The sequence below is a fragment of the Pseudophryne corroboree genome (genome assembly GCF_028390025.1).
Source record: "Pseudophryne corroboree isolate aPseCor3 chromosome 7 unlocalized genomic scaffold, aPseCor3.hap2 SUPER_7_unloc_1, whole genome shotgun sequence".
NCBI classification, from domain to species: Eukaryota; Metazoa; Chordata; class Amphibia; order Anura; family Myobatrachidae; genus Pseudophryne; species Pseudophryne corroboree.
The window spans coordinates 1,559,759-1,581,739 of NW_026967608.1; the positions used below are offsets into that span (position 1 = coordinate 1,559,759).

General features: G+C 41.2%; 1 non-coding gene across 1 annotated transcript; it reads right to left on the reverse strand.

The window, feature by feature from the left end:
* Nucleotides 1–17,797: 17,797 nt before the first annotated feature.
* On the reverse strand, nucleotides 17,798–17,871 carry TRNAS-ACU (transfer RNA serine (anticodon ACU)). Its single transcript has one exon. It is a non-coding gene; the product is annotated as a tRNA-Ser (tRNA).
* Nucleotides 17,872–21,981: the final 4,110 nt, after the last annotated feature.

Genomic DNA, 21,981 nt, shown 5'->3' on the forward strand with positions numbered 1-21,981 from the left:
TTGTACCTTTGCATTTTTCTCCCAAACGAAGGACACTAGAATTTTTTTTTAAAGCCTCCTGTTAGGCCATCATCTACACGGCATAGCCCTGAATTTTCCAATGCGCAGCTCTTTGCAAAAGAGAGATATTGGCAAGGAAAAGCTGTCTTGTACCTTTGCATTTTTCTCCCAAACGAAGGACACTAGAAAGAAAATTTTAAAGCCTCCTGTTAGGCCATCATCTACACGGCATAGCCCTGAATTTTCCAATGCGCAGCTCTTTGCAAAAGAGAGATATTGGCAAGGAAAAGCTGTCTTGTACCTTTGCATTTTTCTCCCAAACGAAGGACACTAGAAATAAAATTGTAAAGCCTCCTGTTAGGCTATCATCTACACGGCATAGCCCTGAATTTTCCAATGCGCAGCTCTTTGCAAAAGAGAGATATTGGCAAGGAAAAGCTGTCTTGTACCTTTGCGTTTTTCTCCCAAACGAAGGACACTAGAAAGAAAATTGTAAAGCCTCCTGTTAGGCCATCATCTACACGGCATAGCCCTGAATTTTCCAATGCGCAGCTCTTTGCAAAAGAGAGATATTGGCAAGGAAAAGCTGTCTTGTACCTTTGCATTTTTCTCCCAAACGAAGGACACTAGAAAGAAAATTTTAAAGCCTCCTGTTAGGCCATCATCTACACGGCATAGCCCTGAATTTTCCAATGCGCAGCTCTTTGCAAAAGAGAGATATTGGCAAGGAAAAGCTGTCTTGTACCTTTGCATTTTTCTCCCAAACGAAGGACACTAGAAAGAAAATTTTAAAGCCTCCTGTTAGGCCATCATCTACACGGCATAGCCCATAATTTTCCAATGCGCAGCTCTTTGCAAAAGAGAGATATTGGCAAGGAAAAGCTGTCTTGTACCTTTGCATTTTTCTCCCAAACGAAGGACACTAGAAAGAAAATTTTAAAGCCTCCTGTTAGGCCATCATCTACACGGCATAGCCCATAATTTTCCAATGCGCAGCTCTTTGCAAAAGAGAGATATTGGCAAGGATAAGCTGTCTTGTACCTTTGCATTTTTCTCCCAAACGAAGGACACTAGAAAGAAAATTTTAAAGCCTCCTGTTAGGCCATCATCTACACGGCATAGCCCTGAATTTTCCAATGCGCAGCTCTTTGCAAAAGAGAGATATTGGCAAGGAAAAGCTGTCTTGTACCTTTGCATTTTTCTCCCAAACGAAGGACACTAGAAAGAAAATTTTAAAGCCTCCTGTTAGGCCATCATCTACACGGCATAGCCCTGAATTTTCCAATGCGCAGCTCTTTGCAAAAGAGAGATATTGGCAAGGAAAAACTGTCTTGTTCCTTTGCATTTTTCTCCCAAACGAAGGACACTAGAATTTTTTTTTAAAGCCTCCTGTTAGGCCATCATCTACACGGCATAGCCCTGAATTTTCCAATGCGCAGCTCTTTGCAAAAGAGAGATATTGGCAAGGATAAGCTGTCTTGTACCTTTGCATTTTTCTCCCAAACGAAGGACACTAGAAAGAAAATTTTAAAGCCTCCTGTTAGGCCATCATCTACACGGCATAGCCCTGAATTTTCCAATGCGCAGCTCTTTGCAAAAGAGAGATATTGGCAAGGAAAAGCTGTCTTGTACCTTTGCATTTTTCTCCCAAACGAAGGACACTAGAAAGAAAATTTTAAAGCCTCCTGTTAGGCCATCATCTACACGGCATAGCCCATAATTTTCCAATGCGCAGCTCTTTGCAAAAGAGAGATATTGGCAAGGAAAAGCTGTCTTGTACCTTTGCATTTTTCTCCCAAACGAAGGACACTAGAAAGAAAATTTTAAAGCCTCCTGTTAGGCCATCATCTACACGGCATAGCCCTGAATTTTCCAATGCGCAGCTCTTTGCAAAAGAGAGATATTGGCAAGGAAAAGCTGTCTTGTACCTTTGCATTTTTCTCCCAAACGAAGGACACTAGACATTTTTTTTTAAAGCCTCCTGTTAGGCCATCATCTACACGGCATAGCCCTGAATTTTCCAATGCGCAGCTCTTTGCAAAAGAGAGATATTGGCAAGGATAAGCTGTCTTGTACCTTTGCATTTTTCTCCCAAACGAAGGACACTAGAAAGAAAATTTTAAAGCCTCCTGTTAGGCCATCATCTACACGGCATAGCCCTGAATTTTCCAATGCGCAGCTCTTTGCAAAAGAGAGATATTGGCAAGGAAAAGCTGTCTTGTACCTTTGCATTTTTCTCCCAAACGAAGGACACTAGAAAGAAAATTTTAAAGCCTCCTGTTAGGCCATCATCTACACGGCATAGCCCTGAATTTTCCAATGCGCAGCTCTTTGCAAAAGAGAGATATTGGCAAGGAAAAGCTGTCTTGTACCTTTGCATTTTTCTCCCAAACGAAGGACACTAGAAAGAAAATTTTAAAGCCTCCTGTTAGGCCATCATCTACACGGCATAGCCCTGAATTTTCCAATGCGCAGCTCTTTGCAAAAGAGAGATATTGGCAAGGATAAGCTGTCTTGTACCTTTGCATTTTTCTCCCAAACGAAGGACACTAGAAAGAAAATTTTAAAGCCTCCTGTTAGGCCATCATCTACACGGCATAGCCCTGAATTTTCCAATGCACAGCTCTTTGCAAAAGAGAGATATTGGCAAGGAAAAGCTGTCTTGTACCTTTGCATTTTTCTCCCAAACGAAGGACACTAGAACATTTTTTTTAAAGCCTCCTGTTAGGCCATCATCTACACGGCATAGCCCTGAATTTTCCAATGCGCAGCTCTTTGCAAAAGAGAGATATTGGCAAGGAAAAGCTGTCTTGTACCTTTGCATTTTTCTCCCAAACGAAGGACACTAGAAATAAAATTGTAAAGCCTCCTGTTAGGCCATCATCTACACGGCATAGCCCTGAATTTTCCAATGCGCAGCTCTTTGCAAAAGAGAGATACTGGCAAGGAAAAGCTGTCTTGTACCTTTGCATTTTTCTCCCAAACGAAGGACACTAGAAAGAAAATTTTAAAGCCTCCTGTTAGGCCATCATCTACACGGCATAGCCCATAATTTTCCAATGCGCAGCTCTTTGCAAAAGAGAGATATTGGCAAGGAAAAGCTGTCTTGTACCTTTGCATTTTTCTCCCAAACGAAGGACACTAGAAAGAAAATTTTAAAGCCTCCTGTTAGGCCATCATCTACACGGCATAGCCCTGAATTTTCCAATGCGCAGCTCTTTGCAAAAGAGAGATATTGGCAAGGAAAAGCTGTCTTGTACCTTTGCATTTTTCTCCCAAACGAAGGACACTAGAAAAATTTTTTTAAAGCCTCCTGTTAGGCCATCATCTACACGGCATAGCCCTGAATTTTCCAATGCGCAGCTCTTTGCAAAAGAGAGATATTGGCAAGGGTAAGCTGTCTTGTACCTTTGCATTTTTCACCCAAACGAAGGACACTAGAAAGAAAATTTTAAAGCCTCCTGTTAGGCCATCATCTACACGGCATAGCCCTGAATTTTCCAATGCACAGCTCTTTGCAAAAGAGAGATATTGGCAAGGAAAAGCTGTCTTGTACCTTTGCATTTTTCTCCCAAACGAAGGACACTAGAACATTTTTTTTAAAGCCTCCTGTTAGGCCATCATCTACACGGCATAGCCCTGAATTTTCCAATGCGCAGCTCTTTGCAAAAGAGAGATATTGGCAAGGAAAAGCTGTCTTGTACCTTTGCATTTTTCTCCCAAACGAAGGACACTAGAAAGAAAATTTTAAAGCCTCCTGTTAGGCCATCATCTACACGGCATAGCCCTGAATTTTCCAATGCGCAGCTCTTTGCAAAAGAGAGATATTGGCAAGGAAAAGCTGTCTTGTATCTTTGCATTTTTCTCCCAAACGAAGGACACTAGAAAGAAAATTTTAAAGCCTCCTGTTAGGCCATCATCTACACGGCATAGCCCATAATTTTCCAATGCGCAGCTCTTTGCAAAAGAGAGATATTGGCAAGGAAAAGCTGTCTTGTACCTTTGCATTTTTCTCCCAAACGAAGGACACTAGAAAGAAAATTTTAAAGCCTCCAGTTAGGCCATCATCTACACGGCATAGCCCTGAATTTTCCAATGCGCAGCTCTTTGCAAAAGAGAGATATTGGCAAGGAAAAGCTGTCTTGTACCTTTGCATTTTTCTCCCAAACGAAGGACACTAGAAAATTTTTTTTAAAGCCACCTGTTAGGCCATCATCTACACGGCATAGCCCTGAATTTTCCAATGCGCAGCTCTTTGCAAAAGAGAGATATTGGCAAGGATAAGCTGTCTTGTACCTTTGCATTTTTCTCCCAAACGAAGGACACTAGAAAGAAAATTTTAAAGCCTCCTGTTAGGCCATCATCTACACGGCATAGCCCTGAATTTTCCAATGCGCAGCTCTTTGCAAAAGAGAGATATTGGCAAGGAAAAGCTGTCTTGTACCTTTGCATTTTTCTCCCAAACGAAGGACACTAGAAAGAAAATTTTAAAGCCTCCTGTTAGGCCATCATCTACACGGCATAGCCCTGAATTTTCCAATGCGCAGCTCTTTGCAAAAGAGAGATATTGGCAAGGAAAAACTGTCTTGTACCTTTGCATTTTTCTCCCAAACGAAGGACACTAGAAAGAAAATTTTAAAGCCTCCTGTTAGGCCATCATCTACACGGCATAGCCCTGAATTTTCCAATGCGCAGCTCTTTGCAAAAGAGAGATATTGGCAAGGATAAGCTGTCTTGTACCTTTGCATTTTTCTCCCAAACGAAGGACACTAGAAAGAAAATTTTAAAGCCTCCTGTTAGGCCATCATCTACACGGCATAGCCCTGAATTTTCCAATGCACAGCTCTTTGCAAAAGAGAGATATTGGCAAGGAAAAGCTGTCTTGTACCTTTGCATTTTTCTCCCAAACGAAGGACACTAGAACATTTTTTTAAAGCCTCCTGTTAGGCCATCATCTACACGGCATAGCCCTGAATTTTCCAATGCGCAGCTCTTTGCAAAAGAGAGATATTGGCAAGGAAAAGCTGTCTTGTACCTTTGCATTTTTCTCCCAAACGAAGGACACTAGAAAGAAAATTTTAAAGCCTCCTGTTAGGCCATCATCTACACGGCATAGCCCTGAATTTTCCAATGCGCAGCTCTTTGCAAAAGAGAGATATTGGAAAGGAAAAGCTGTCTTGTACCTTTGCATTTTTCTCCCAAACGAAGGACACTAGAAAGAAAATTTTAAAGCCTCCTGTTAGGCCATCATCTACACGGCATAGCCCTGAATTTTCCAATGCGCAGCTCTTTGCAAAAGAGAGATATTGGCAAGGAAAAGCTGTCTTGTACCTTTGCATTTTTCTCCCAAACGAAGGACACTAGAAAGAAAATTTTAAAGCCTCCTGTTAGGCCATCATCTACACGGCATAGCCCTGAATTTTCCAATGCGCAGCTCTTTGCAAAAGAGAGATATTGGCAAGGAAAAGCTGTCTTGTACCTTTGCGTTTTTCTCCCAAACGAAGGACACTAGAAAGAAAATTTTAAAGCCTCCTGTTAGGCCATCATCTACACGGCATAGCCCTGAATTTTCCAATGCGCAGCTCTTTGCAAAAGAGAGATATTGGCAAGGAAAAGCTGTCTTGTACCTTTGCATTTTTCTCCCAAACGAAGGACACTAGAAAGAAAATTTTAAAGCCTCCTGTTAGGCCATCATCTACACGGCATAGCCCTGAATTTTCCAATGCGCAGCTCTTTGCAAAAGAGAGATATTGGCAAGGAAAAGCTGTCTTGTACCTTTGCATTTTTCTCCCAAACGAAGGACACTAGAATTTTTTTTTTAAAGCCTCCTGTTAGGCCATCATCTACACGGCATAGCCCTGAATTTTCCAATGCGCAGCTCATTGCAAAAGAGAGATATTGGCAAGGATAAGCTGTCTTGTACCTTTGCATTTTTCTCCCAAACGAAGGACACTAGAAAGAAAATTTTAAAGCCTCCTGTTAGGCCATCATCTACACGGCATAGCCCTAAATTTTCCAATGCGCAGCTCTTTGCAAAAGAGAGATATTGGCAAGGAAAAGCTGTCTTGTACCTTTGCATTTTTCTCCCAAACGAAGGACACTAGAAAGAAAATTTTAAAGCCTCCTGTTAGGCCATCATCTACACGGCATAGCCCTGAATTTTCCAATGCGCAGCTCTTTGCAAAAGAGAGATATTGGCAAGGATAAGCTGTCTTGTACCTTTGCATTTTTCTCCCAAACGAAGGACACTAGAAAGAAAATTTTAAAGCCTCCTGTTAGGCCATCATCTACACGGCATAGCCCTGAATTTTCCAATGCGCAGCTCTTTGCAAAAGAGAGATATTGGCAAGGAAAAGCTGTCTTGTACCTTTGCATTTTTCTCCCAAACGAAGGACAATAGAAATAAAATTGTAAAGCCTCCTGTTAGGCCATCATCTACACGGCATAGCCCTGAATTTTCCAATGCGCAGCTCTTTGCAAAAGAGAGATATTGGCAAGGAAAAGCTGTCTTGTACCTTTGCGTTTTTCTCCCAAACGAAGGACACTAGAAAGAAAATTTTAAAGCCTCCTGTTAGGCCATCATCTACACGGCATAGCCCTGAATTTTCCAATGCGCAGCTCTTTGCAAAAGAGAGATATTGGCAAGGAAAAGCTGTCTTGTACCTTTGCATTTTTCTCCCAAACGAAGGACACTAGAAAGAAAATTTTAAAGCCTCCTGTTAGGCCATCATCTACACGGCATAGCCCTGAATTTTCCAATGCGCAGCTCTTTGCAAAAGAGAGATATTGGCAAGGAAAAGCTGTCTTGTACCTTTGCATTTTTCTCCCAAACGAAGGACACTAGAATTTTTTTTTTTAAGCCTCCTGTTAGGCCATCATCTACACGGCATAGCCCTGAATTTTCCAATGCGCAGCTCTTTGCAAAAGAGAGATATTGGCAAGGATAAGCTGTCTTGTACCTTTGCATTTTTCTCCCAAACGAAGGACACTAGAAAGAAAATTTTAAAGCCTCCTGTTAGGCCATCATCTACACGGCATAGCCCTGAATTTTCCAATGCGCAGCTCTTTGCAAAAGAGAGATATTGGCAAGGAAAAGCTGTCTTGTACCTTTGCATTTTTCTCCCAAACGAAGGACACTAGAAAGAAAATTTTAAAGCCTCCTGTTAGGCCATCATCTACACGGCATAGCCCTGAATTTTCCAATGCGCAGCTCTTTGCAAAAGAGAGATATTGGCAAGGAAAAGCTGTCTTGTACCTTTGCATTTTTCTCCCAAACGAAGGACACTAGAAAGAAAATTTTAAAGCCTCCTGTTAGGCCATCATCTACACGGCATAGCCCTGAATTTTCCAATGCGCAGCTCTTTGCAAAAGAGAGATATTGGCAAGGAAAAGCTGTCTTGTACCTTTGCGTTTTTCTCCCAAACGAAGGACACTAGAAAGAAAATTTTAAAGCCTCCTGTTAGGCCATCATCTACACGGCATAGCCCTGAATTTTCCAATGCGCAGCTCTTTGCAAAAGAGAGATATTGGCAAGGAAAAGCTGTCTTGTACCTTTGCATTTTTCTCCCAAACGAAGGACACTAGAATTTTTTTTTTTAAAGCCTCCTGTTAGGCCATCATCTACACGGCATAGCCCTGAATTTTCCAATGCGCAGCTCATTGCAAAAGAGAGATATTGGCAAGGATAAGCTGTCTTGTACCTTTGCATTTTTCTCCCAAACGAAGGACACTAGAAAGAAAATTTTAAAGCCTCCTGTTAGGCCATCATCTACACGGCATAGCCCTAAATTTTCCAATGCGCAGCTCTTTGCAAAAGAGAGATATTGGCAAGGAAAAGCTGTCTTGTACCTTTGCATTTTTCTCCCAAACGAAGGACACTAGAAAGAAAATTTTAAAGCCTCCTGTTAGGCCATCATCTACACGGCATAGCCCTGAATTTTCCAATGCGCAGCTCTTTGCAAAAGAGAGATATTGGCAAGGATAAGCTGTCTTGTACCTTTGCATTTTTCTCCCAAACGAAGGACACTAGAAAGAAAATTTTAAAGCCTCCTGTTAGGCCATCATCTACACGGCATAGCCCTGAATTTTCCAATGCGCAGCTCTTTGCAAAAGAGAGATATTGGCAAGGAAAAGCTGTCTTGTACCTTTGCATTTTTCTCCCAAACGAAGGACAATAGAAATAAAATTGTAAAGCCTCCTGTTAGGCCATCATCTACACGGCATAGCCCTGAATTTTCCAATGCGCAGCTCTTTGCAAAAGAGAGATATTGGCAAGGAAAAGCTGTCTTGTACCTTTGCGTTTTTCTCCCAAACGAAGGACACTAGAAAGAAAATTTTAAAGCCTCCTGTTAGGCCATCATCTACACGGCATAGCCCTGAATTTTCCAATGCGCAGCTCTTTGCAAAAGAGAGATATTGGCAAGGAAAAGCTGTCTTGTACCTTTGCATTTTTCTCCCAAACGAAGGACACTAGAATTTTTTTTTTTAAGCCTCCTGTTAGGCCATCATCTACACGGCATAGCCCTGAATTTTCCAATGCGCAGCTCTTTGCAAAAGAGAGATATTGGCAAGGATAAGCTGTCTTGTACCTTTGCATTTTTCTCCCAAACGAAGGACACTAGAAAGAAAATTTTAAAGCCTCCTGTTAGGCCATCATCTACACGGCATAGCCCTGAATTTTCCAATGCGCAGCTCTTTGCAAAAGAGAGATATTGGCAAGGAAAAGCTGTCTTGTACCTTTGCATTTTTCTCCCAAACGAAGGACACTAGAAAGAAAATTTTAAAGCCTCCTGTTAGGCCATCATCTACACGGCATAGCTCTGAATTTTCCAATGCGCAGCTCTTTGCAAAAGAGAGATATTGGCAAGGAAAAACTGTCTTGTACCTTTGCATTTTTCTCCCAAACGAAGGACACTAGAAAGAAAATTTTAAAGCCTCCTGTTAGGCCATCATCTACACGGCATAGCCCTGAATTTTCCAATGCGCAGCTCTTTGCAAAAGAGAGATATTGGCAAGGAAAAGCTGTCATGTACCTTTGCATTTTTCTCCCAAACGAAGGACACTAGAAAGAAAATTTTAAAGCCTCCTGTTAGGCCATCATCTACACGGCATAGCCCATAATTTTCCAATGCGCAGCTCTTTGCAAAAGAGAGATATTGGCAAGGAAAAGCTGTCTTGTACCTTTGCATTTTTCTCCCAAACGAAGGACACTAGAAAGAAAATTTTAAAGCCTCCTGTTAGGCCATCATCTACACGGCATAGCCCTGAATTTTCCAATGCGCAGCTCTTTGCAAAAGAGAGATATTGGCAAGGAAAAGCTGTCTTGTACCTTTGCATTTTTCTCCCAAACGAAGGACACTAGAAAGAAAATTTTAAAGCCTCCTGTTAGGCCATCATCTACACGGCATAGCCCTGAATTTTCCAATGCGCAGCTCTTTGCAAAAGAGAGATATTGGCAAGGAAAAACTGTCTTGTACCTTTGCATTTTTCTCCCAAACGAAGGACACTAGAAAGAAAATTTTAAAGCCTCCTGTTAGGCCATCATCTACACGGCATAGCCCTGAATTTTCCAATGCGCAGCTCTTTGCAAAAGAGAGATATTGGCAAGGAAAAACTGTCTTGTACCTTTGCATTTTTCTCCCAAACGAAAGACACTAGAAAGAAAATTTTAAAGCCTCCTGTTAGGCCATCATCTACACGGCATAGCCCTGAATTTTCCAATGCGCAGCTCTTTGCAAAAGAGAGATATTGGCAAGGATAAGCTGTCTTGTACCTTTGCATTTTTCTCCCAAACGAAGGACACTAGAAAGAAAATTTTAAAGCCTCCTGTTAGGCCATCATCTACACGGCATAGCCCTGAATTTTCCAATGCACAGCTCTTTGCAAAAGAGAGATATTGGCAAGGAAAAGCTGTCTTGTACCTTTGCATTTTTCTCCCAAACGAAGGACACTAGAACATTTTTTTTAAAGCCTCCTGTTAGGCCATCATCTACACGGCATAGCCCTGAATTTTCCAATGCGCAGCTCTTTGCAAAAGAGAGATATTGGCAAGGAAAAGCTGTCTTGTACCTTTGCATTTTTCTCCCAAACGAAGGACACTAGAAAGAAAATTTTAAAGCCTCCTGTTAGGCCATCATCTACACGGCATAGCCCTGAATTTTCCAATGCGCAGCTCTTTGCAAAAGAGAGATATTGGAAAGGAAAAGCTGTCTTGTACCTTTGCATTTTTCTCCCAAACGAAGGACACTAGAAAGAAAATTTTAAAGCCTCCTGTTAGGCCATCATCTACACGGCATAGCCCTGAATTTTCCAATGCGCAGCTCTTTGCAAAAGAGAGATATTGGCAAGGAAAAGCTGTCTTGTACCTTTGCATTTTTCTCCCAAACGAAGGACACTAGAAAGAAAATTTTAAAGCCTCCTGTTAGGCCATCATCTACACGGCATAGCCCTGAATTTTCCAATGCGCAGCTCTTTGCAAAAGAGAGATATTGGCAAGGAAAAGCTGTCTTGTACCTTTGCGTTTTTCTCCCAAACGAAGGACACTAGAAAGAAAATTTTAAAGCCTCCTGTTAGGCCATCATCTACACGGCATAGCCCTGAATTTTCCAATGCGCAGCTCTTTGCAAAAGAGAGATATTGGCAAGGATAAGCTGTCTTGTACCTTTGCATTTTTCTCCCAAACGAAGGACACTAGAAAGAAAATTTTAAAGCCTCCTGTTAGGCCATCATCTACACGGCATAGCCCTGAATTTTCCAATGCACAGCTCTTTGCAAAAGAGAGATATTGGCAAGGAAAAGCTGTCTTGTACCTTTGCATTTTTCTCCCAAACGAAGGACACTAGAACATTTTTTTTAAAGCCTCCTGTTAGGCCATCATCTACACGGCATAGCCCTGAATTTTCCAATGCGCAGCTCTTTGCAAAAGAGAGATATTGGCAAGGAAAAGCTGTCTTGTACCTTTGCATTTTTCTCCCAAACGAAGGACACTAGAAAGAAAATTTTAAAGCCTCCTGTTAGGCCATCATCTACACGGCATAGCCCTGAATTTTCCAATGCGCAGCTCTTTGCAAAAGAGAGATATTGGAAAGGAAAAGCTGTCTTGTACCTTTGCATTTTTCTCCCAAACGAAGGACACTAGAAAGAAAATTTTAAAGCCTCCTGTTAGGCCATCATCTACACGGCATAGCCCTGAATTTTCCAATGCGCAGCTCTTTGCAAAAGAGAGATATTGGCAAGGAAAAGCTGTCTTGTACCTTTGCATTTTTCTCCCAAACGAAGGACACTAGAAAGAAAATTTTAAAGCCTCCTGTTAGGCCATCATCTACACGGCATAGCCCTGAATTTTCCAATGCGCAGCTCTTTGCAAAAGAGAGATATTGGCAAGGAAAAGCTGTCTTGTACCTTTGCGTTTTTCTCCCAAACGAAGGACACTAGAAAGAAAATTTTAAAGCCTCCTGTTAGGCCATCATCTACACGGCATAGCCCTGAATTTTCCAATGCGCAGCTCTTTGCAAAAGAGAGATATTGGCAAGGAAAAGCTGTCTTGTACCTTTGCATTTTTCTCCCAAACGAAGGACACTAGAAAGAAAATTTTAAAGCCTCCTGTTAGGCCATCATCTACACGGCATAGCCCTGAATTTTCCAATGCGCAGCTCTTTGCAAAAGAGAGATATTGGCAAGGAAAAGCTGTCTTGTACCTTTGCATTTTTCTCCCAAACGAAGGACACTAGAATTTTTTTTTTTAAAGCCTCCTGTTAGGCCATCATCTACACGGCATAGCCCTGAATTTTCCAATGCGCAGCTCATTGCAAAAGAGAGATATTGGCAAGGATAAGCTGTCTTGTACCTTTGCATTTTTCTCCCAAACGAAGGACACTAGAAAGAAAATTTTAAAGCCTCCTGTTAGGCCATCATCTACACGGCATAGCCCTAAATTTTCCAATGCGCAGCTCTTTGCAAAAGAGAGATATTGGCAAGGAAAAGCTGTCTTGTACCTTTGCATTTTTCTCCCAAACGAAGGACACTAGAAAGAAAATTTTAAAGCCTCCTGTTAGGCCATCATCTACACGGCATAGCCCTGAATTTTCCAATGCGCAGCTCTTTGCAAAAGAGAGATATTGGCAAGGATAAGCTGTCTTGTACCTTTGCATTTTTCTCCCAAACGAAGGACACTAGAAAGAAAATTTTAAAGCCTCCTGTTAGGCCATCATCTACACGGCATAGCCCTGAATTTTCCAATGCGCAGCTCTTTGCAAAAGAGAGATATTGGCAAGGAAAAGCTGTCTTGTACCTTTGCATTTTTCTCCCAAACGAAGGACAATAGAAATAAAATTGTAAAGCCTCCTGTTAGGCCATCATCTACACGGCATAGCCCTGAATTTTCCAATGCGCAGCTCTTTGCAAAAGAGAGATATTGGCAAGGAAAAGCTGTCTTGTACCTTTGCGTTTTTCTCCCAAACGAAGGACACTAGAAAGAAAATTTTAAAGCCTCCTGTTAGGCCATCATCTACACGGCATAGCCCTGAATTTTCCAATGCGCAGCTCTTTGCAAAAGAGAGATATTGGCAAGGAAAAGCTGTCTTGTACCTTTGCATTTTTCTCCCAAACGAAGGACACTAGAAAGAAAATTTTAAAGCCTCCTGTTAGGCCATCATCTACACGGCATAGCCCTGAATTTTCCAATGCGCAGCTCTTTGCAAAAGAGAGATATTGGCAAGGAAAAGCTGTCTTGTACCTTTGCATTTTTCTCCCAAACGAAGGACACTAGAATTTTTTTTTTTAAGCCTCCTGTTAGGCCATCATCTACACGGCATAGCCCTGAATTTTCCAATGCGCAGCTCTTTGCAAAAGAGAGATATTGGCAAGGATAAGCTGTCTTGTACCTTTGCATTTTTCTCCCAAACGAAGGACACTAGAAAGAAAATTTTAAAGCCTCCTGTTAGGCCATCATCTACACGGCATAGCCCTGAATTTTCCAATGCGCAGCTCTTTGCAAAAGAGAGATATTGGCAAGGAAAAGCTGTCTTGTACCTTTGCATTTTTCTCCCAAACGAAGGACACTAGAAAGAAAATTTTAAAGCCTTCTGTTAGGCCATCATCTACACGGCATAGCTCTGAATTTTCCAATGCGCAGCTCTTTGCAAAAGAGAGATATTGGCAAGGAAAAACTGTCTTGTACCTTTGCATTTTTCTCCCAAACGAAGGACACTAGAAAGAAAATTTTAAAGCCTCCTGTTAGGCCATCATCTACACGGCATAGCCCTGAATTTTCCAATGCGCAGCTCTTTGCAAAAGAGAGATATTGGCAAGGAAAAGCTGTCATGTACCTTTGCATTTTTCTCCCAAACGAAGGACACTAGAAAGAAAATTTTAAAGCCTCCTGTTAGGCCATCATCTACACGGCATAGCCCATAATTTTCCAATGCGCAGCTCTTTGCAAAAGAGAGATATTGGCAAGGAAAAGCTGTCTTGTACCTTTGCATTTTTCTCCCAAACGAAGGACACTAGAAAGAAAATTTTAAAGCCTCCTGTTAGGCCATCATCTACACGGCATAGCCCTGAATTTTCCAATGCGCAGCTCTTTGCAAAAGAGAGATATTGGCAAGGAAAAGCTGTCTTGTACCTTTGCATTTTTCTCCCAAACGAAGGACACTAGAAAGAAAATTTTAAAGCCTCCTGTTAGGCCATCATCTACACGGCATAGCCCTGAATTTTCCAATGCGCAGCTCTTTGCAAAAGAGAGATATTGGCAAGGATAAGCTGTCTTGTACCTTTGCATTTTTCTCCCAAACGAAGGACACTAGAAAGAAAATTTTAAAGCCTCCTGTTAGGCCATCATCTACACGGCATAGCCCTGAATTTTCCAATGCACAGCTCTTTGCAAAAGAGAGATATTGGCAAGGAAAAGCTGTCTTGTACCTTTGCATTTTTCTCCCAAACGAAGGACACTAGAACATTTTTTTTAAAGCCTCCTGTTAGGCCATCATCTACACGGCATAGCCCTGAATTTTCCAATGCGCAGCTCTTTGCAAAAGAGAGATATTGGCAAGGAAAAGCTGTCTTGTACCTTTGCATTTTTCTCCCAAACGAAGGACACTAGAAAGAAAATTTTAAAGCCTCCTGTTAGGCCATCATCTACACGGCATAGCCCTGAATTTTCCAATGCGCAGCTCTTTGCAAAAGAGAGATATTGGCAAGGAAAAGCTGTCTTGTACCTTTGCATTTTTCTCCCAAACGAAGGACACTAGAAAGAAAATTTTAAAGCCTCCTGTTAGGCCATCATCTACACGGCATAGCCCTGAATTTTCCAATGCGCAGCTCTTTGCAAAAGAGAGATATTGGCAAGGAAAAGCTGTCCTGTACCTTTGCATTTTTCTCCCAAACGAAGGAAACTAGAAAGAAAATTTTAAAGCCTCCTGTTAGGCCATCATCTACACGGCATAGCCCTGAATTTTCCAATGCGCAGCTCTTTGTAAAAAAAAGATATTGGCAAGGAAAAACTGTCTTGTACCATTGGATTTTTCTCCCAAACGAAGGACACTAGAATGAAAATTTTAAAGCCTCCTGTTAGTGCTTCATCTACATGGTATAGCCCTGAATTTTCCAATGCGTAGCTCTTTGCAAAAGAGAGATATTGGCAATGAAAAGCTGTCTTGTACCTTTGCATTTTTCTCCCAAACGAAGGACACTAGAAAGAAAATTTTAAAGCCTCCTATTAGGCCATCATCTACACGGCATAGCCCTGAATTTTCCAATGCGCAGCTCTTTGCAAAAGAGAGATATTGGCAAGGAAAAGCTGTCTTGTACCTTTGCATTTTTCTCCCAAACGAAGGACACTAGAAAGAGAATTTTAAAGCCTCCTGTTAGGCCATCATCTACACGGCATAGCCCTGAATTTTCCAATGCGCAGCTCTTTGCAAAAGAGAGATATTAGCAAGGAAAAACTGTCTTGTACCTTTGCATTTTTCTCCCAAACGAAGGACACTAGAAAGAAAATTATAAAGCCTCCTGTAAGGCCATCATCTACACGGCATAGCCCTGAATTTTCCAATGCGCAGCTCTTTGCAAAAGAGAGATATTGGCAAGGATAAGCTGTCTTGTACCTTTGCATTTTTCTCCCAAACGAAGGACACTAGAAAATTTTTTTTAAAGCCTCCTGTTAGGCCATCATCTACACGGCATAGCCCTGAATTTTCCAATGCGCAGCTCTTTGCAAAAGAGAGATATTGGCAAGGATAAACTGTCTTGTACCTTTGCATTTTTCTCCCAAACGAAAGACACTAGAAAGAAAATTTTAAAGCCTCCTGTTAGGCCATCATCTACACGGCATAGCCCTGAATTTTCCAATGCGCAGCTCTTTGCAAAAGAGAGATATTGGCAAGGAAAAGCTGTCTTGTACCTTTGCATTTTTCTCCCAAACGAAGGACACTAGAAAGAAAATTTTAAAGCCTCCTGTTAGGCCATCATCTACACGGCATAGCCCTGAATTTTCCAATGCGCAGCTCTTTGCAAAAGAGAGATATTGGCAAGGAAAAGCTGTCTTGTACCTTTGCGTTTTTCTCCCAAACGAAGGACACTAGAAAGAAAATTTTAAAGCCTCCTGTTAGGCCATCATCTACACGGCATAGCCCTGAATTTTTCAATGCGCAGCTCTTTGCAAAAGAGAGATATTGGCAAGGAAAAGCTGTCTTGTACCTTTGCATTTTTCTCCCAAACGAAGGACACTAGAAAGAAAATTTTAAAGCCTCCTGCTAGGCCATCATCTACACGGCATAGCCCTGAATTTTCCAATGCGCAGCTCTTTGCAAAAGAGAGATATTGGCAAGGAAAAGCTGTCTTGTACCTTTGCATTTTTCTCCCAAACGAAGGACACTAGAAAGAAAATTTTAAAGCCTCCTGTTAGGCCATCATCTACACGGCATAGCCCTGAATTTTCCAATGCGCAGCTCTTTGCAAAAGAGAGATATTGGCAAGGAAAAGCTGTCTTGTACCTTTGCGTTTTTCTCCCAAACGAAGGACACTAGAAAGAAAATTTTAAAGCCTCCTGTTAGGCCATCATCTACACGGCATAGCCCTGAATTTTTCAATGCGCAGCTCTTTGCAAAAGAGAGATATTGGCAAGGAAAAGCTGTCTTGTACCTTTGCATTTTTCTCCCAAACGAAGGACACTAGAAAGAAAATTTTAAAGCCTCCTGCTAGGCCATCATCTACACGGCATAGCCCTGAATTTTCCAATGCGCAGCTCTTTGCAAAAGAGAGATATTGGCAAGGAAAAGCTGTCTTGTACCTTTGCATTTTTCTCCCAAACGAAGGACACTAGAACATTTTTTTTTAAAGCCTCCTGTTAGGCCATCATCTACACGGCATAGCCCTGAATTTTCCAATGCGCAGCTCTTTGCAAAAGAGAGATATTGGCAAGGAAAAGCTGTCTTGTACCTTTGCATTTTTCTCCCAAACGAAGGACACTAGAAAGAAAATTTTAAAGCCTCCTGTTAGGCCATCATCTACACGGCATAGCCCTGAATTTTCCAATGCGCAGCTCTTTGCAAAAGAGAGATATTGGCAAGGAAAAGCTGTCTTGTGCCTTTGCATTTTTCTCCCAAACGAAGGACACTAGAAAGAAAATTTTAAAGCCTCCTGTTAGGCCATCATCTACACGGCATAGCCCTGAATTTTCCAATGCGCAGCTCTTTGCAAAAGAGAGATATTGGCAAGGAAAAGCTGTCTTGTACCTTTGCATTTTTCTCCCAAACGAAGGACACTAGAAAGAAAATTTTAAAGCCTCCTGTTAGGCCATCATCTACACGGCATAGCCCTGAATTTTCCAATGCGCAGCTCTTTGCAAAAGAGAGATATTGGCAAGGAAAAGCTGTCTTGTACCTTCATGTGCAGCAGAGTACAGCAATGGAAGCATGCTGAGCACATAACCCAGAGGTAGGCAGATTGAAACTATCCTCTGCTATATGCATTTGTTTTTGTTAATTAAAGTATTCCAAAACTGGGATTGATATGTTGGCTCTTTTATTTTTACTTACAGTACAATAACTTTTACCATTTTAATTTGTTTTAATAGTATATTGACAGTATTGTTTTCTTTCAAAAATCCACTTAATTTTCTTTACCCTATTATTAAAATGGTAATTGACAAAAACAAACTACATTGTCACCAGAAGAGCAATACAAAATGTACAAGTGATATATTAAAATCATATTTCCAGCTTGAATTTCAATGATGCATTGGGGCAACGATTTTGTGAGAAACATTTTCACCCTTAAATAAAGATTTTCTTAATTCCTTACCTGTGTGCTAATTAGATATCACCTTGTTTTCACATTAAACAGACTTCCACATGAGAAAGCAGCAAGGATGCAGTGGCGTTAATGTTTCCTGGTGTCAACCTGTATTATTTCAGTAGACATTGAAATGAGGATGCATCTTGCTGCCTTTCCAATGAAGCAAGTTTAATTTAGTAATAGGTTAAAAACCATCCTTACAAAGGTGTTAATCAGAGACTTGGCTTTGTGGACACTTTTCAGAGAACAAATTTGTTAGCATAAAAATAAAGCCAGAAAATTAAGAGCTGTTTAATCACTCAATTGGATTTTTTTTGCCAGCATATTTCTTTTTCTCTGCAACCCACTGCTAAATTGTGCTTCCTAGCTGTTTTTATAAAATCACTGAATCAAATCTAACTCTGATTACATCAGAGAAGGCCAGGTACCCTACACCATAAGAGGGGATTTGAAATTTTGACTTGTCTACTTAAAGATCACCAAAATCTGATAACAAGGTCAATTACGTCCCTGGGTGGGATTGAACCACCAACCTTTTGGTTAGTAGCCGGACACACTAACCGATTGCGCCACAGAGACACTTTGCAAAAAGTACATACTGACAAAGACTAATAAGCATTCATCTAAAATGTTTCCTAGAAAAACTTTAAAAAGTCAATAATCTGGAGAGTTTTTGTAAGATGTTTCTTCCATCCACCAACGAAGAAACACATTGGTACTTTCCCATGATGAGTGAGTGCTTCAGGATCTCTTGCACTTACATGTGCAGCAGAGTACTGCAATGGAAGCATGCTGGGCCCATAACCCAGAGGTAGGCAGATTAAAACTATCCTCTGCTATATGCATTTTTTTTGTTAATTAAAGTAATCCAAAACTGGGATTGATATTTTTGCTCTTTTATTTTTCATTAAAGTACAATAACTTTTACCATTTTAATTTGTTTTAATAGTATATTGAAAGTATTGTTTTCTTTTAAAAATCCACTTAATTTTCTTTACCCTATTATTAAAATGGTAATTGACAAAAACAAACTACATTGTCAGCAGAAGAGCAATACAAAATGTACAAGTGATATATTAAAATCATCTTTCCAGCTTGAATTTCAATGATGCATTGGGGCAACGATTTTGTGAGAAACATTTTCACCCTTAAATAAAGATTTTCTTAATTCCTTACCTGTGTGCTAATTAGATATCACCTTGTTTTCACATTAAACAGACTTTTACATGAGAAAGCAGCAAGGATGCAGTGGCGTTAATGTTTCCTGGTGTCAACCTGTATAATTTCAGTAGACATTGAAATGAGGATGCATCTTGCTGCCTTTCCAATGAAGCAAGTTTAATTTAGTAATAGGTGAAAAACCATCCTTACAAAGGTGTTAATCTGAGACTTTGCTTTGTGGACACTTTTCAGAGAACAAATTTGTTAGCATAAAAATAAAGCCAGAAAATGAAGAGCTGTTTAATCACTCAATTGGATTTTTTTGCCAGCATATTTCTTTTTCTCTGCAACCCACTGCTAAATTGTGCTTCCTAGCTGTTTTTATAAAATCACTGAATCAAATCTAACTCTGATTACATCAGAGAAGGCCAGGTACCCTACACCATAAGAGGGGGTTTGAAAAAAACTGACCAGATGTGTTGTAAATTTGGAGAAGGATCTGTTAATCTAAGTTTCGGACCCTAAAATAGATTTGCGCTATTTATCGCGTTGCCACCTTTTCGCCTGTTACAATAACACTAGCGTGTGATTTGAGTTACGTGGGCGTACCCGGACGCTCCGTTGCGTAATATACGCTGCGTGCGTCGGCCTTTGAGTTGCGTACGCGAGTCTCACCCTTTGTTAGAGACACGTGTACACAAAGCAAATATCCACCGTAACACAATGTACACGTTTATCAATGTAGATGATCCTCGATCATCTACCGAACACCACACCAATCTCTCCTTGTATCTTTAGGCAGAGCTGCGTGTGTGTTTTGCAATTTATCTCTTAATGTATTACTTTTATACTTTAACTATGAAATAGCGGCAGATCTCTCTTAGCACGTTTTATCAATTATAGAATGGCAAACAGAAGAGTGATATATGAAAATACACGAATGAAAAGAAATGCAGATATGTGCGTGCGTGCGTACGCAAGACAGAAATAAACAGTTTTAAAAGACACTAGCGTGTTGTTCTTACCTCCGGTTCCGGATTCCCTCAGCACCCTTTACTAAGCGAAGCAGACGCTTATCCAGACAGCACTACGAGGAATATGATCTCTCGCCCTTTGCTGATGGATAATGTCTGCTGAAATTACCTAGTGCAGATATGTGAAGGACGGACGAGCCGCCAATTGATAAAGCTAAATATTTATCTTACTTAAAACCCTTTAAGAGGCCTAAGAACACTGTACGCTATTAACGTATGGAGTACCGTAAGGGTACGCACGTTGCGTAACAATCGCTTAGCCGTAGTCGAGACGCTCAAGCGCCACGTTCGCTCACGGCCAAGGGATCGCAGGCAGGCCCGCTATTGTCTGCCGACTAACGTAATGATTCACTATAGCGTAGCGGACGCTCGGGACCACGAGGAGATCACCAGCGGCGCAGACGCTCACAATGTTAAACCCTTATAACAATACCATAAAACAGTGTATTATGCAGTAACCCTTGGTGTAGTGATAAGATGAGAATGCAACACTTTGTAAGCGGGATTACGCTAAAACTATTTGAGCGATAGAGACGCTCATATTACCCACTGCAATACAATGAACACACAATACCGGTCTAAGGGTCTAACGCCTTTTAAGGAAATGAATGAACGTTCAAAAAGAATATTACAATACAAGTCATACACTACCAATATAACATAGACTACCTAACCAGATAACTACACATGAAATACAATATCAGTACAATAACTATATAAGAGAAACGAGAGAGAAAGAGAAGAGAGAGAGATATGGCTCAGAATAACAAGAAAGACAATATGATTGCGGAGAAAAACTTACGCACAAAGGGGAACGATCGCATGCGCCTCTGGACATCCAGCTCCCGATTATCAGCAATGAGAACCATTGAAGAGTGAGAGCTGGATGTAATCGGCTTGTCTATTTATGCCCCACACACAATACAATTCAATGGTCCCTACAATCTCATTGTTCATTGGACACAGGAATTCGTCTTCGCACTAAAACAAAAGGTCATAGGTTGGTTCATACAGGTGGGCTGTGACTACTTCCAACTGCTCAGGTGGGTGGGAAACTAGGTTTCCCGCCGCATGGATAAGTAAGTGCAAATAATAGTAAATGGACATAAACTTCTTATGTCCATAACTATTCGCACGAGCGATTAATCTGCTCCAAACCAACACCGGAATATTGCTAATTAAATACTCTTCCGATGGATACTAAACACCACTGTATAATCCTTGTCTGACCCCTTGTATCAGAAAAAGAGGGATCTCTCTGTCCATGAACATGCTACATTAACTAAACTTTCAGAATCTATCAAAGGGACCATGATCTACAAAATACATTATACAGTTAAAATATGTTATGAACGAGTCGCCCGCTAGACGCACATAAACTTTACCGTAAATGCGCACACCATGCGCCCGCGGGTGCCCGCAACGGCGAGTATGCGCACGCACGGCAGGGCTCATGAACGTGCAACAGGCACTCGCATGAGGTGCCAATATGGCAGTGTGCATAGTGATATTTTTCTGACTTTGACAAACATTACACACATAAGTACTGTGTTGCAGCACAGATAAAACACAATACAAATGCTGTCGGTATAGTACAGTTCAAGAACTACAGCACAGGCCAGCCTACACTATAAATCATGAACTGCACTATACATTTAAACAATACAATAATACAACAGTTAATAAGGCTATGGGTGTGGAGTGTAAGAGGGTGAGGGAATCACAAGCCCGAAGCTTTATTGAAAGACAGACACATATAAAGGGAGGATTAATAAATACAAAGATATCCTTAACTATAGAATGTAGTCCAATCCGGTCTTTCAACTCTTCCACAACTTAAAAACGGATAGTGTTCCCAAGCCTTCCATCCTGGAATATCTTCAGTCTCTCGCCAATGAAGAAAACAATCCCTCCAGCAGACTCTTCAACCACGATACAAGATCACAGCCAAAAGGGCGAGAAGCAACTACGCTTGCATTTAACCAAAATAGCTAAAACTTAGTGGAGGAAAGTGCAGTGCACCAAAACATAAGCTGACACAATCATGGAGAATGCGCCAGCATATATGCTCTTCTATCTATATTTTGCAAACCTGCTCTTGTCCCCTCCAGCTGCTCCATGTAGATTTGACGTCTGGCAAGGTGCATAACCCACTGACAAGCAGGCACACTCCTGCATGAGTTTTCACTCTCACTAGCTGGATGATACACATTCATTTGCATGTGCTCCACCTCCGACACACCGCCCACCCAACCACCCAGTCACCAGAGCCACCCACAAGCCAACTGGCTCCGTGACTTAATTTGCACAGTGCAGTCATCCAGGCAGCATGTCCTTCTCAATGGAAGGATCTCTGGTTCCATGGAATCTTCCGCATTTGAATGCTGCGGAACAAAAAGGATTTAAACATTCAGCTTGCTAGCATTCAATGTACCTGCGGCTTGGCTCTAGCACATGGGTCTTCATCCTGCGGCCCTCCAGCTGCTGTGAAACT